This window comes from Pleurodeles waltl, unplaced genomic scaffold (assembly GCF_031143425.1).
Source record: "Pleurodeles waltl isolate 20211129_DDA unplaced genomic scaffold, aPleWal1.hap1.20221129 scaffold_39, whole genome shotgun sequence".
NCBI lineage: Eukaryota > Metazoa > Chordata > Amphibia > Caudata > Salamandridae > Pleurodeles > Pleurodeles waltl.
In genome coordinates this window covers 8,568,904-8,584,160 of record NW_027150097.1, presented here as the reverse complement: position 1 = coordinate 8,584,160, position 15,257 = coordinate 8,568,904, and the positions used below count along the sequence as shown (strand labels likewise).

The window sequence follows — 15,257 nt, the reverse complement described above, 5'->3', positions numbered from 1 at the left end:
TATATTATTCTCTGTGTATTTATTAAAACTTATCTGCGAAACAGGCACTGTGTGTGCACGATGCAACACACCCCTCCCATGCCCTGAATACAGAAGTTAAAAACCAGCTGTGATTGGGACGCAGGGGACCCTGGTGCCACTGAACCTTCTGCACTGTGAACCTGCTGAACTATTGACAGCTGCGCTCTTGATATGTAGGGTCGAAACCTTTATCTCTGCCCCTCTATCATGATTTGTTGAAGATGCTGTGATTTCCCGCTTTACCGATTTACTGCGATTTAGCCAACTTCAGGAAATTAGTGCAAGCAACGGACAATAGATCTTATCGATAATTTACAGAAACTGTTGACATTGTTTTTGATACGGGTGCTTGGAAAAAAAAAGTCCAAAAATGTATCCACCTCGCAAAAGACACTTGTCAGAAGTGGGATTCGAACCCACGCTTCCAAAGGAGACTGCGACCTGAACGCAGCGCCTTAGACCACTCGGCCATCCTGACACTCTTGACACTGCACTGATGGCTCAATTTCCAGCTTATAAACCAAAATGAGTGCCATGTACTGAGTGAATGTTGTTTAATGTCCTCTGTATTTTCAATTCCAGACCTTCCTGCTCAGGGAAACAGTGGGATCTGAAGCTGATGAAGGAGAGAGGATGGATCATCCTGACAGTGAATCCGGTAGTGACTGCTACTAATTCGCAGTCATCGACTACTTGGGGTGTGGACATGCAGAAGTTTGAGCCAGTGCACATGGCCGGTGGTGACTGCTACTAATTCTCAATCATCTACTACAAGGGGTGTGGACATGCAGAATTTGGAGCCAGTTCAAGATTCAGATCAGGAGGTGCCTGGCTCCATACCAATCAACTCAGTGCCTCTGAGACAAGGACTTGAACGGTACAGTTTGAGTCCTCGACCGCCATGCTCAACGCGGCTGCAAGGATTCGGGGTGGATTGACTGAATGTGGCATTTCTTGTTGTGTACTATTCTTGTATACTGGATTAGTATAATATCTTTTTTTTGAGCAGCTATATTTGTTTTGTATTGGTTAAGGAGAAATGTTGTGTTCGTCATGGGCACGCCTATGATGCACACCAAGGGAGGTAGGGAGTGTTAGTCTCCCCCGAGTTTTGGAGTTGGATGGTAGGCGCGGTGACGTGGAACCGGAGAGAATAAAAGGTCAGGGAAGGTGTTCCTCGTGGCCAATGACTCTATATTATTCTCTGTGTATTTATTAAAACTTATCTGCGAAACAGGCACCGTGTGTGCACGATGCAACACACCCCTCCCATGCCTTGAATACAGAAGTTAAAAACCAGCTGTGATTGGGACGCAGGGGACCCTGGTGCCACTGAACCTTCTGCACTGTGAACCTGCTGAACTATTGACAGCTGCGCTCTTGATATGTAGGGTCGAAACCTTTATCTCTGCCCCTCTATCACGATTTGTTGAAGATGCTGTGATTTCCCGCTTTACCGATTTACTGCGATTTAGCCAACTTCAGGAAATTAGTGCAAGCAACGGACAATAGATCTTATCGATAATTTACAGAAACTGTTGACATTGTTTTTGATACGGGTGCTTGGAAAAAAAAAGTCCAAAAATGTATCCACCTCGCAAAAGACACTTGTCAGAAGTGGGATTCGAACCCACGCCTCGAAAGGAGACTGAGACCTGAACGCAGCGCCTTAGACCACTTGGCCATCCTGACACTCTTCACACTGCACTGATGGCTCAATTTCCAGCTTATAAACCAAAATGAGTGCCATGTACTGAGTGAATGTTGTTTAATGTCCTCTGTATTTTCAATTCCAGACCTTCCTGCTCAGGCAAACAGTGGGATCTGAAGCTGATGAAGGAGAGAGGATGGATCATCCTGACAGTGAATCCGGTGGTGACTGCTACTAATTCTCAATCATCGACTACATGGGGTGTGGACATGCTGAATTTTGAGCCAGTGCACATGGCCGGTGGTGACTGCTACTAATTCTCAATCATCTACTACAAGGGGTGTGGACATGAAGAATTTGGAGCCAGTTCAAGATTCAGATCAAGAGGTGCCTGGCTCCATACCAATCAACTCAGTGACTCTGAGACAAGGACTTGAACGGTACAGTTTGAGTCCTTGACCGCCATGCTCAACGCGGCTGCAAGGATTCGGGGTGGATTGACTGAATGTGGCATTTCTTGTTGTGTACTATTCTTGTATACTGGATTAGTATAGTATCTTTTTTTTGAGCAGCTATGTTTGCTTTGTATTGGTTAAGGAGAAATGTTGTGTTCGTAATGGGCACGCCTATGATGCACACCAAGGGAGGTAGGGAGTGTTAGTCTCCCCTGAGTTTTGGAGTTGGATGGTAGGCGCGGTGACGTGGAACCGGAGAGAATAAAAGGTCAGGGAAGGTGTTCCTCGTGGCCAATGACTCTATATTATTCTCTGTGTATTTATTAAAACTTATCTGCGAAACAGGCACCGTGTGTGCACGATGCAACACACCCCTCCCATGCCCTGAATACAGAAGTTAAAAACCAACTGTGATTGGGACGCAGGGGACCCTGGTGCCACTGAACCTTCTGCACTGTGAACCTGCTGAACTATTGACAGCTGCGCTCTTGATATGTAGGGTCGAAACCTTTATCTCTGCCCCTCTATCACGATTTGTTGAAGATGCTGTGATTTCCCGCTTTACCGATTTACTGCGATTTAGCCAACTTCAGGAAATTAGTGCAAGCAACGGACAATAGATCTTATCGATAATTTACAGAAACTGTTGACATTGTTTTTGATAAGGGTGCTTGGAAAAAAAAAAGTCCAAAAATGTATCCACCTCGCAAAAGACACTTGTCAGAAGTGGGATTCGAACCCACGCCTCCAAAGGAGACTGCAACCTGAACGCAGCGCCTTACACCACTCGGCCATCCTGACACTCTTGACACTGCACTGATGGCTCAATTTCCAGCTTATAAACCAAAATGAGTGCCATGTACTGAGTGAATGTTGTTTAATGTCCTCTGTATTTTCAATTCCAGACCTTCCTGCTCAGGGAAACAGTGGGATCTGAAGCTGATGAAGGAGAGAGGATGGATCATCCTGACAGTGAATCCGGTAGTGACTGCTACTAATTCGCAGTCATTGACTACTTGGGATGTGGACATGCAGAAGTTTGAGCCAGTGCACATGGCCGGTGGTGACTGCTACTAATTCTCAATCATCTACTACAAGGGGTGTGGACATGCAGAATTTGGAGCCAGTTCAAGATTCAGATCAGGAGGTGCCTGGCTCCATACCAATCAACTCAGTGCCTCTGAGACAAGTACTTGAACGCTACAGTTTGAGTCCTCGACCACCATGCTCAACGCGGCTGCAAGGATTCGGGGTGGATTGACTGAATGTGGCATTTCTTGTTGTGTACTATTCTTGTATACTGGATTAGTATAGTATCTTTTTTTTGAGCAGCTATATTTGTTTTGTATTGGTTAAGGAGAAATGTTGTGTTCGTCATGGGCACGCCTATGATGCACACCAAGGGAGGTAGGGAGTGTTAGTCTCCCCCGAGTTTTGGAGTTGGATGGTAGGCGCGGTGACGTGGAACCGGAGAGAATAAAAGGTCAGGGAAGGTGTTCCTCGTGGCCAATGACTCTATATTATTCTCTGTGTATTTATTAAAACTTATCTGCGAAACAGGCACCGTGTGTGCACGATGCAACACACCCCTCCCATGCCCTGAATACAGAAGTTAAAAACCAGCTGTGATTGGGACGCAGGGGACCCTGGTGCCACTGAACCTTCTGCACTGTGAACCTGCTGAACTATTGACAGCTGCGCTCTTGATATGTAGGGTCGAAACCTTTATCTCTGCCCCTCTATCACGATTTGTTGAAGATGCTGTGATTTCCCGCTTTACCGATTTACTGCGATTTAGCCAACTTCAGGAAATTAGTGCAAGCAACGGACAATAGATCTTATCGATAATTTACAGAAACTGTTGACATTGTTTTTGATACGGGTGCTTGGAAAAAAAAAGTCCAAAAATGTATCCACCTCGCAAAAGACACTTGTCAGAAGTGGGATTCGAACCCACGCCTCGAAAGGAGACTGAGACCTGAACGCAGCACCTTAGACCACTTGGCCATCCTGACACTCTTGACACTGCACTGATGGCTCAATTTCCAGCTTATAAACCAAAATGAGTGCCATGTACTGAGTGAATGTTGTTTAATGTCCTCTGTATTTTCAATTCCAGACCTTCCTGCTCAGGCAAACAGTGGGATCTGAAGCTGATGAAGGAGAGAGGATGGATCATCCTGACAGTGAATCCGGTGGTGACTGCTACTAATTCTCAATCATCGACTACATGGGGTGTGGACATGCTGAATTTTGAGCCAGTGCACATGGCCGGTGGTGACTGCTACTAATTCTCAATCATCTACTACAAGGGGTGTGGACATGAAGAATTTGGAGCCAGTTCAAGATTCAGATCAAGAGGTGCCTGGCTCCATACCAATCAACTCAGTGCCTCTGAGACAAGGACTTGAACGGTACAGTTTGAGTCCTTGACCGCCATGCTCAACGCGGCTGCAAGGATTCGGGGTGGATTGACTGAATGTGGCATTTCTTGTTGTGTACTATTCTTGTATACTGGATTAGTATAGTATCTTTTTTTTGAGCAGCTATGTTTGTTTTGTATTGGTTAAGGAGAAATGTTGTGTTCGTAATGGGCACGCCTATGATGCACACCAAGGGAGGTAGGGAGTGTTAGTCTCCCCTGAGTTTTGGAGTTGGATGGTAGGCGCGGTGACGTGGAACCAGAGAGAATAAAAGGTCAGGGAAGGTGTTCCTCGTGGCCAATGACTCTATATTATTCTCTGTGTATTTATTAAAACTTATCTGCGAAACAGGCACCGTGTGTGCACGATGCAACACACCCCTCCCATGCCCTGAATACAGAAGTTAAAAACCAACTGTGATTGGGACGCAGGGGACCCTGGTGCCACTGAACCTTCTGCACTGTGAACCTGCTGAACTATTGACAGCTGCGCTCTTGATATGTAGGGTCGAAACCTTTATCTCTGCCCCTCTATCACGATTTGTTGAAGATGCTGTGATTTCCCGCTTTACCGATTTACTGCGATTTAGCCAACTTCAGGAAATTAGTGCAAGCAACGGACAATAGATCTTATCGATAATTTACAGAAACTGTTGACATTGTTTTTGATACGGGTGCTTGGAAAAAAAAAAGTCCAAAAATGTATCCACCTCGCAAAAGACACTTGTCAGAAGTGGGATTCGAACCCACGCCTCCAAAGGAGACTGCAACCTGAACACAGAGCCTTAGTCCACTCGCCCATCCTGACACTCTTGACACTGCACTGATGGCTCAATTTCCAGCTTATAAACCAAAATGAGTGCCATGTACTGAGTGAATGTTGTTTAATGTCCTCTGTATTTTCAATTCCAGACCTTCCTGCTCAGGGAAACAGTGGGATCTGAAGCTGATGAAGGAGAGAGGATGGATCATCCTGACAGTGAATCCGGTGGTGACTGCTACTAATTCGCAGTCATCGACTACTTGGGGTGTGGACATGCAGAAGTTTGAGCCAGTGCACATGGCCGGTGGTGACTGCTACTAATTCTCAATAATCTACTACAAGGGGTGTGGACATGCAGAATTTGGAGCCAGTTCAAGATTCAGATCAGGAGGTGCCTGGCTCCATACCAATCAACTCAGTGCCTCTGAGACAAGGACTTGAACGGTACAGTTTGAGTCCTCGACCGCCATGCTCAACGCGGCTGCAAGGATTCGGGGTGGATTGACTGAATGTGGCATTTCTTGTTGTGTACTATTCTTGTATACTGGATTAGTATAGTATCTTTTTTTTGAGCAGCTATGTTTGTTTTGTATTGGTTAAGGAGAAATGTTGTGTTCGTCATGGGCACGCCTATGATGCACACCAAGGGAGGTAGGGAGTGTTAGTCTCCCCCGAGTTTTGGAGTTGGATGGTAGGCGCGGTGACGTGGAACCGGAGAGAATAAAAGGTCAGGGAAGGTGTTCCTCGTGGCCAATGACTCTATATTATTCTCTGTGTATTTATTAAAACTTATCGGCGAAACAGGCACCGTGTGTGCACGATGCAACACACCCCTCCCATGCCCTGAATACAGAAGTTAAAAACCAGCTGTGATTGGGACACAGGGGACCCTGGTGCCACTGAACCTTCTGCACTGTGATCCTGCTGAACTATTGACAGCAGTGCTTTTGATATGTAGGGTCGAAACCTTTATCTCGGCCCCTCTATCACGATTTGTTGAAGATGCTGTGATTTCCTGCTTTACCGATTTACTGCGATTTAGCCAACTTCAGGCAATTAGTGCAAGCAACGGAAAATAGATCTTATCGATAATTTACAGAAACTGTTGACATTGTTTTGATACGGTGCTTGGGAAAAAAAATTCCAAAAATGTATCCACCTCGCAAAATACACTTGTCAGAAGTGGGATTTGAACCCACACCTCCAAGGGAGGCTGCGACCTGAACGCAGCACCTTAGACCACTCGGCCATCCTGACACTCTTGACACTGCACTGATGGCTCAATTTCCAGCTTAGAAACCAAAATGAGTGCCATGTACTGAGTGAATGTTGTTTAATGTCCTCTGTATTTTCAATTCCAGACCTTCCTGCTCAGGGAAACAGTGGGATCTGAAGCTGATGAAGGAGAGAGGATGGATCATCCTGACAGTGGATCCGATGGTGACTGCTACTAATTCTCAATCATCTACTACATGGGGTGTGGACATGCTGAATTTTGAGCCAGTGCACATGGCCGGTGGTGACTGCTACTAATTCTCAATCATCTACTACAGGGGGTGTGGACATGCAGAATTTGGAGCCAGTTCAAGATTCAGATCAGGAGGTGCCTGGCTCCATACCAATCAACTCAGTGCCTCTGAGACAAGGACTTGAACGGTACAGTTTGAGTCCTCGACTGCCATGCTCAACGCGGCTGCAAGGATTCAGGGTGGATTGACTGAATGTGGCATTTCTTGTTGTGTACTATTCTTGTATACTGGTTTAGTATAGTATCTTTTTTTTGAGCAGCTATGTTTGTTTTGTATTGGTTAAGGAGAAATGTTGTGTTCGTCATGGGCACGCCTATGATGCACACCAAGGGAGGTAGGGAGTGTTAGTCTCCCCCAAGTTTTGGAGTTGGATGGTAGGCGCGGTGACGTGGAACCGGAGAGAATAAAAGGTCATGGAAGGTGTTCCTCGTGGCCAATGACTCTATATTATTCTCTGTGTATTTATTAAAACTTATCTGCGAAATAGGCACCATGTGTGCACGATGCAACACACCCCTCCCGTGCCCTGAATACAGAAGTTAAAAACCAGCTGTGATTGGGACGCAGGGGACCCTGGTGCCAATGAACCTTCTGCACTGTGAACCTGCTGAACTATTGACAGCTGTGCTTTTGATATGTAGGGTCGAAACCTTTATCTCGGCCCCTCTATCACGATTTGTTGAAGATGCTGTGATTTCCTGCTTTACCGATTTACTGCGATTTAGCCAACTTCAGGCAATTAGTGCAAGCAACGGACAATAGATCTTATCGATAATTTACAGAAACTGTTCACATTGTTTTTGATAAGGGTGCTTGGAAAAAAAAAGTCCAAAAATGTATCCAGGTCGCAAAAGACACTTGTCAGAGGAGGGGTTTGAACCCACATCTCCAAGGGAGATTGTGACCTGAATGGAGCACCTTGGACCACGCGGCCATCCTGACACTCTTGACACCAGACTGATGGCTCAATTTCCAGCTTATAAACCAAAATGAGTGCCATGTACTGAGTGAATGTTATTTAATGTCCTCTGTATTTTCAATTCCAGACCTTCCTGCTCAGGGAAACAGTGGGATCTGAAGCTGATGAAGGAGAGAGGATGGATCATCCTGACAGTGGACCCTGTGGTGACTGCTACTAATTCTCAATCATCTACTACATGGGGTGTGGACTTGCAGAATTTTGAGCCAGTGCATATGGCCGGTGGTGACTGCTACTAATTCTCAATCATCTACTACAGGGGGTGTGGACATGCAGAATTTGGAGCCAGTTCAAGATTCAGATCAGGAGGTGCCTGGCTCCATACCAATCAACTCAGTGCCTCTGAGACAAGGACTTGAACTGTACAGTTTGAGTCCTCGACCGCCATGCTCTACGCGGCTGCAAGGATTCGGGGTGGATTGACTGAATGTGGTATTTATTGTTGTGTACTATTCTTGTATACTGGATTAGTATAGTATCTTTTTTTTGAGCAGCTATGTTTGTTTTGTATTGGTTAAGGCGAAATGTTGTGTTCGTCATGGGCACGCCCATGATGCACACCAAGGGAGGTAGGGAGTGTTAGTCTCCCCCGAGTTTTGGAGTTGGATGGTAGGTGCGGTGATGTGGAATCAGAGAGAATAAAAGGTAGGGGAAGGTGTTCCTCGTGGCTAAAGACTCCATATTATTCTTTGTGTATTTATTAAAACCTCTCTGCAAAACAGGCACTGTGTGTGCACGACGCAACACCCCCACCCCTCCCATCCCCTGAATACAGAAGTTAAAAACCAGCTGTGATTGGGACGCAGGGGACCCTGGTGCCACTGAACCTTCTGCACTGTGAACCTGCTGAACTATTGACTGCTGCGCTTTTGATATGTAGGGTCGAAACCTTTATCTTGGCCCCTCTATCACGATTTGTTGAAGATGCTGTGATTTCCTGCTTTACCGATTTACTGCGATTTAGCCAACTTCAGGCAATTAGTGCAAGCAACGGAAAATAGATCTTATCGATAATTTACAGAAACTGTTGACATTGTTTTTGATACGGTGCTTGGGAAAAAAAAGTACAAAAATGTATCCACCTCGCAAAATACACTTGTCAGAAGTGGGATTTGAACCCACACCTTCAAGGGAGGCTGTGACCTGAACGCAGCACCTTAGACCACTCGGCCATCCTGACACTCTTCACACCTCCCTCATGGCTCAATTTCGAGCATATAAACCAAAATGAGTGCCATGTACTGAGTGAATGTTGTTTAATGTCCTCTGTATTTTCAATTCCAGACCTTCCTGCTCAGGGAAACAGTGGGATCTGAAGCTGATGAAGGAGAGAGGATGGATCATCCTGACAGTAAATCCGGTGGTGACTGCTACTAATTCTCAATCATCGACTACATGGGGTGTGGACATGCTGAATTTTGAGCCAGTGCACATGGTCGGTGGTGACTGCTACTAATTCTCAATCATCTACTACAGGGGGTGTGGACATGCAGAATTTGGAGCCAGTTCAAGATTCAGATCAGGAGGTGCCTGGCTCCAAACCAATCAACTCAGTGCCTCTGAGACAAGGACTTGAACGGTACAGTTTGAGTCCTCGACCGCCATGCTCAACGCGGCTGCAAGGATTCGGGGTGGATTGACTGAATGTGGCATTTCTTGTTGTGTGTTATTCTTGTATACTGGATTAGTATAGTATCTTTTTTTTGAGCAGCTATGTTTGTTTTGTATTGGTTAAGGAGAAATGTTGTGTTCGTCATGGGCACGCCTATGATGCACACCAAGGGAGGTAGGGAGTGTTAGTCTCCCCGAGTTTTGGAGTTGGATGGTAGGCGCGGTGACGTGGAACCGGAGAGAATAAAAGGTCAGGGAAGGTGTTCCTCGTGGCCAATGACTCTATATTATTCTCTGTATATTTATTAAAACTTATCTGCGAAACAGGCACCGTGTGTGCACGATGCAACACACCCCTCCCATGCCCTGAATACAGAAGTTAAAAACCAGCTGTGATTGGGACGCAGGGGACCATGGTGCCACTGAACCTTCTGCACTGTGAACCTGCTGAACTATTGACAGCTGCGCTCTTGATATGTAGGGTCGAAACCTTCATCTCTGCCCCTCTATCACGATTTGTTGAAGATGCTGTGATTTCCCGCTTTACCGATTTACTGCGATTTAGCCAACTTCAGGAAATTAGTGCAAGCAACGGACAATAGATCTTATTGATAATTTACAGAAACTGTTGACATTGTTTTTGATGCGGGTGCTTGGAAAAAAAAGAGTCCAAAAATATATCCACCTCGCAAAAGACACTTGTCAGAAGTGGGATTCGAACCCACGCCTCCAAAGGAGACTGCGACCTGAACGCAGCGCCTTAGACCACTCGGCAATCCTGACACTCTTGACACTGCACTGATGGCTCAATTTACAGCTTATAAACCAAAATGAGTGCCATGTACTGAGTGAATGTTGTTTAATGTCCTCTGTATTTTCAATTCCAGACCTTCCTGCTCAGGGAAACAGTGGGATCTGAAGCTGATGAAGGAGAGAGGATGGATCATCCTGACAGTGGATCCGGTGGTGACTGCTACTAATTCTCAATCATCTATTACATGGGGTGTGGACATGCTCAATTTTGAGCCAGTGCACATGGCCGGTGGTGACTGCTACTAATTCTCAATCATCTACTACAGGGGGTGTGGACATGCAGAATTTGGAGCCAGTTCAAGATTCAGATCAGGAGGTGCCTGGCTCCATACCAATCAACTCAGTGCCTCTGAGACAAGGACTTGAACGGTACAGTTTGAGTCCTCGACCGCCATGCTCAACGCGGCTGCAAGGATTCGGGGTGGATTGAATGAATGTGGCATTTCTTGTTGTGTACTATTCTTGTATACTGGTTTAGTATAGTATCTTTTTTTTTAGCAGCTATGTTTGATTTGTATTGGTTAAGGAGAAATGTTGTGTTCGTCATGGGCACGCCCATGATGCACACCAAGGGAGGTAGGGAGTGTTAGTCTCCCCCGAGTTTTGGAGTTGGATGGTAGGTGCGGTGATGTGGAATCGGAGAGAATAAAAGGTAGGGGAAGGTGTTCCTCGTGGCCAAAGACTCCATATTATTCTTTGTGTATTTATTAAAACTTCTCTGCAAAACAGGCACTGTGTGTGCACGACGCAACACCCCCACCCCTCCCATCCCCTGAATACAGAAGTTAAAAACCAGGTCTGATTGGGACGCAGGGGACCCTGGTGCCACTGAACCTTCTGCACTGTGAACCTGCTGAACTATTGACAGCTGCGCTTTTGATATGTAGGGTCGAAACCTTTATCTCGGCCCCTCTATCACGATTTGTTGAAGATGCTGTGATTTCCTGCTTTACCGATTTACTGCGATTTAGCCAACTTCAGGCAATTAGTGCAAGCAACGGAAAATAGATCTTATCGATAATTTACAGAAACTGTTGACATTGTTTTTGATACGGTGCTAGGGAAAAAAAAGTCCAAAAATGTATCCACCTCGTAAAATACACTTGTCAGAAGTGGGATTTGAACCCACACCTCCAAGGGAGGCTGCGACCTGAACGCAGCGCCTTAGACCACTCGGCCATCCTGACACTCTTCACACTTTGCTCATGGCTCAATTTCGAGCATATAAACCAAAATGAGTGCCATGTACTGAGTGAATGTTATTTAATGTCCTCTGTATTTTCAATTCCAGACCTTCCTGCTCAGGGAAACAGTGGGATCTGAAGCTGATGAAGGAGAGGATGGATCATCCTGACAGTGGATCCGGTGGTGACTGCTACTAATTCTCAATCATCTACTACATGGGGTGTGGACATGCTGAATTTTGAGCCAGTGCACATGGCCGGTGGTGACAGCTACTAATTCTCAATCATCTACTACAGGGGGTGTGGACATGCAGAATTTGGAGCCAGTTCAAGATTCAGATCAGGAGGTGCCTGGCTCCATACCAATCAACTCAGTGCCTCTGAGACAAGGACTTGAACGGTACAGTTTGAGTCCTCGACCGCCATGCTCAACGCGGCTGCACGGATTCGGTGTGGATTGACTGAATGTGGCATTTCTTGTTGTGTACTATTCTTGTATACTGGTTTAGTATAGTATCTTTTTTTTTAGCAGCTATGTTTGTTTTGTATTGGTTAAGGAGAAATGTTGTGTTCGTCATGGGCACGCCTATGATGCACACCAAGGGAGGTAGGGAGTGTTAGTCTCCCCCGAGTTTTGGAGTTGGATGGTAGGCGCGGTGACGTGGAACCGGAGAGAATAAAAGGTCAGGGAAGGTGTTCCTCGTGGCCAATGACTCTATATTATTCTCTGTGTATTTATTAAAACTTATTTGCGAAACAGGCACTGTGTGTGCACGATGCAACACACCCCTCCCATGCCCAGAATACAGAAGTTAAAAACCAGCTGTGATTGGGACGCAGGCGACCCTGGTGCCACTGAACCTTCTGCACTGTGAACCTGCTGAACTATGGACAGCTGTGCATTTGATATGTAGGGTCGAAACCTTTATCTCGGCCCCTCTATCACGATTTGTTGAAGATGCTGTGATTTCCTGCTTTACCGATTTACTGCGATTTAGCCAACTTCAGGCAATTAGTGCAAGCAACGGACAATAGATCTTATCGATAATTTACAGAAACTGTTAACATTGTTTTTGATAAGGGTGCTTGGAAAAAAAAGTCCAAAAATGTATCCACCTCGCAAAGACACTTGTCAGAAGAGGGGTTTGAACCCATGTCTCCAAGGGAGACTGTGACCTGAATGCAGCACCTTAGACCACCCGGCCATCCTGACACTCTTGACACCAGACTGATGGCTCAATTTCCAGCTTATAAACCAAACTGAGTGCCATGTACTGAGTGAATGTTATTTAATGTCCTCTGTATTTTCATTTCCAGACCTTCCTGCTCAGGGAAACAGTGGGATCTGAAGCTGATGAAGGAGAGAGGATGGATCATCCTGACAGTGGACCCTGTGGTGACTGCTACTAATTCTCAATCATCTACTACATGGGGTGTGGACTTGCAGAATTTTGAGCCAGTGCATATGGCCGGTGGTGACTGCTACTAATTCTCAATCATCTACTACAGGGGGTGTGGACATGCAGAATTTGGAGCCAGTTCAAGATTCAGATCAGGAGGTGCCTGGCTCCATACCAATCAACTCAGTGCCTCTGAGACAAGGACTTGAACGGTACAGTTTGAGTCCTCGACCGCCATGCTCAACGCGGCTGCAAGGATTCGGGGTGGATTGACTGAATGTGGTATTTATTGTTGTGTACTATTTTTGTATACTGGTTTAGTATAGTATCTTTTTTTTGAGCAGCTATGTTTGTTTTGTATTGGTTAAGGAGAAATGTTGTGTTCGTCATGGGCACGCCCATGATGCACACCAAGGGAGGTAGGGAGTGTTAGTCTCCCCCGAGTTTTGGAGTTGGATGGTAGGTGCGGTGATGTGGAATCGGAGAGAATAAAAGGTAGGGGAAGGTGTTCCTCGTGGCCAAAGACTCCATATTATTCTTTGTGTATTTATTAAAACTTCTCTGCAAAACAGGCACTGTGTGTGCACGACGCAACACCCCCACCCCTCCCATCCCCTGAATACAGAAGCTAAAAACCAGGTCTGATTGGGACGCAGGGGACCCTGGTGCCACTGAACCTTCTGCACTGTGAACCTGCTGAACTATTGACAGCTGCGCTTTTGATATGTAGGGTCGAAACCTTTATCTCGGCCCCTCTATCACGATTTGTTGAAGATGCTGTGATTTCCTGCTTTACCGATTTACTGCGATTTAGCCAACTTCAGGCAATTAGTGCAAGCAACGGAAAATAGATCTTATCGATAATTTACAGAAACTGTTGACATTGTTTTTGATACGGTGCTTGGGAAAAAAAAGTCCAAAAATGTATCCACCTCGCAAAATACACTTGCCAGAAGTGGGATTTGAACCCACACCTCCAAGGGAGGCTGCGACCTGAACGCAGCGCCTTAGACCTCTCGGCCATCCTGACACTCTTCACACTTTGCTCATGGCTCAATTTCGAGCGTATAAACCAAAATGAGTGCCATGTACTGAGTGAATGTTATTTAATGTCCTCTGTATTTTCAATTCCAGACCTTCCTGCTCAGGGAAACAGTGGGATCTGAAGCTGATGAAGGAGAGGATGGATCATCCTGACAGTGGATCCGGTGGTGACTGCTACTAATTCTCAATCATCTACTACATGGAGTGTGGACATGCTGAATTTTGAGCCAGTGCACATGGCCGGTGGTGACTGCTACTAATACTCAATCATCTACTACAGGGGGTGTGGACATGTAGAATTTGGAGCCAGTTCAAGATTCAGATCAGGAGGTGCCTGGCTCCATACCAATCAACTCAGTGCCTCTGAGACAAGGACTTGAACGGTACAGTTTGAGTCCTCGACCGCCATGCTCAACGCGGCTGCAAGGATTCGGGGTGTATTGACTGAATGTGGCATTTCTTGTTGTGTACTATTCTTGTATACTGGTTTAGTATAGTATCTTTTTTTTTAGCAGCTATGTTTGTTTTGTATTGGTTAAGGAGAAATGTTGTGTTCGTCATGGGCACGCCTATGATGCACACCAAGGGAGGTAGGGAGTGTTAGTCTCCCCCGAGTTTTGGAGTTGGATGGTAGGCGCGGTGACGTGGAACTGGAGAGAATAAAAGGTCAGGGAAGGTGTTCCTCGTGGCCAATGACTCTATATTATTCTCTGTGTATTTATTAAAACTTATTTGCGAAACAGGCACTGTGTGTGCACGATGCAACACACCCCTCCCATGCCCAGAATACAGAAGTTAAAAACCAGCTGTGATTGGGACTCAGGCGACCCTGGTGCCACTGAACCTTCTGCACTGTGAACCTGCTGAACTATGGACAGCTGTGCTTTTGATATGTAGGGTCGAAACCTTTATCTCGGCCCCTCTATCACGATTTGTTGAAGATGCTGTGATTTCCTGCTTTACCGATTTACTGCGATTTAGCCAACTTCAGGCAATTAGTGCAACCAACGGCCAATAGATCTTATCGATAATTTACAGAAACTCTTGACATTGTTTTTGATAAGGGTGCTTGGAAAAAAAAGTCCAAAAATGTATCCACCTCGCAAAGACACTTGTCAGAAGAGGGGTTTGAACCCACGTCTCCAAGGGAGACTGTGACCTGAATGCAGCACCTTAGACCACCCGGCCATCCTGACACTCTTGACACCAGACTGATGGCTCAATTTCCAGCTTATAAACCAAAATGAGTGCCATGTACTGAGTGAATGTTATTTAATGTCCTCTGTATTTTCATTTCCAGACCTTCCTGCTCAGGGAAACAGTGGGATCTGAAGCTGATGAAGGAGAGAGGATGGATCATCCTGACAGTGGACCCTGTGGTGACT

The 15,257-nt window shown here is 45.9% G+C and overlaps 5 non-coding genes across 5 annotated transcripts; all 5 read right to left on the bottom strand.

The window, feature by feature from the left end:
* Positions 1-416: 416 nt before the first annotated feature.
* On the bottom strand, positions 417-499 carry TRNAL-CAG (transfer RNA leucine (anticodon CAG)). Its single transcript has one exon. It is a non-coding gene; the product is annotated as a tRNA-Leu (tRNA).
* A 2,346-nt stretch (positions 500-2,845) lies between these two features.
* On the bottom strand, positions 2,846-2,928 carry TRNAL-CAG (transfer RNA leucine (anticodon CAG)). The gene has a single exon. It is a non-coding gene; the product is annotated as a tRNA-Leu (tRNA).
* A 3,558-nt stretch (positions 2,929-6,486) lies between these two features.
* Positions 6,487-6,569, bottom strand: TRNAL-CAG (transfer RNA leucine (anticodon CAG)). Its single transcript has one exon. It is a non-coding gene; the product is annotated as a tRNA-Leu (tRNA).
* A 3,562-nt stretch (positions 6,570-10,131) lies between these two features.
* On the bottom strand, positions 10,132-10,214 carry TRNAL-CAG (transfer RNA leucine (anticodon CAG)). The gene has a single exon. It is a non-coding gene; the product is annotated as a tRNA-Leu (tRNA).
* A 1,134-nt stretch (positions 10,215-11,348) lies between these two features.
* TRNAL-CAG (transfer RNA leucine (anticodon CAG)) lies at positions 11,349-11,431 on the bottom strand. The gene has a single exon. It is a non-coding gene; the product is annotated as a tRNA-Leu (tRNA).
* Between the last annotated feature and the right edge of the window lie 3,826 nt (positions 11,432-15,257).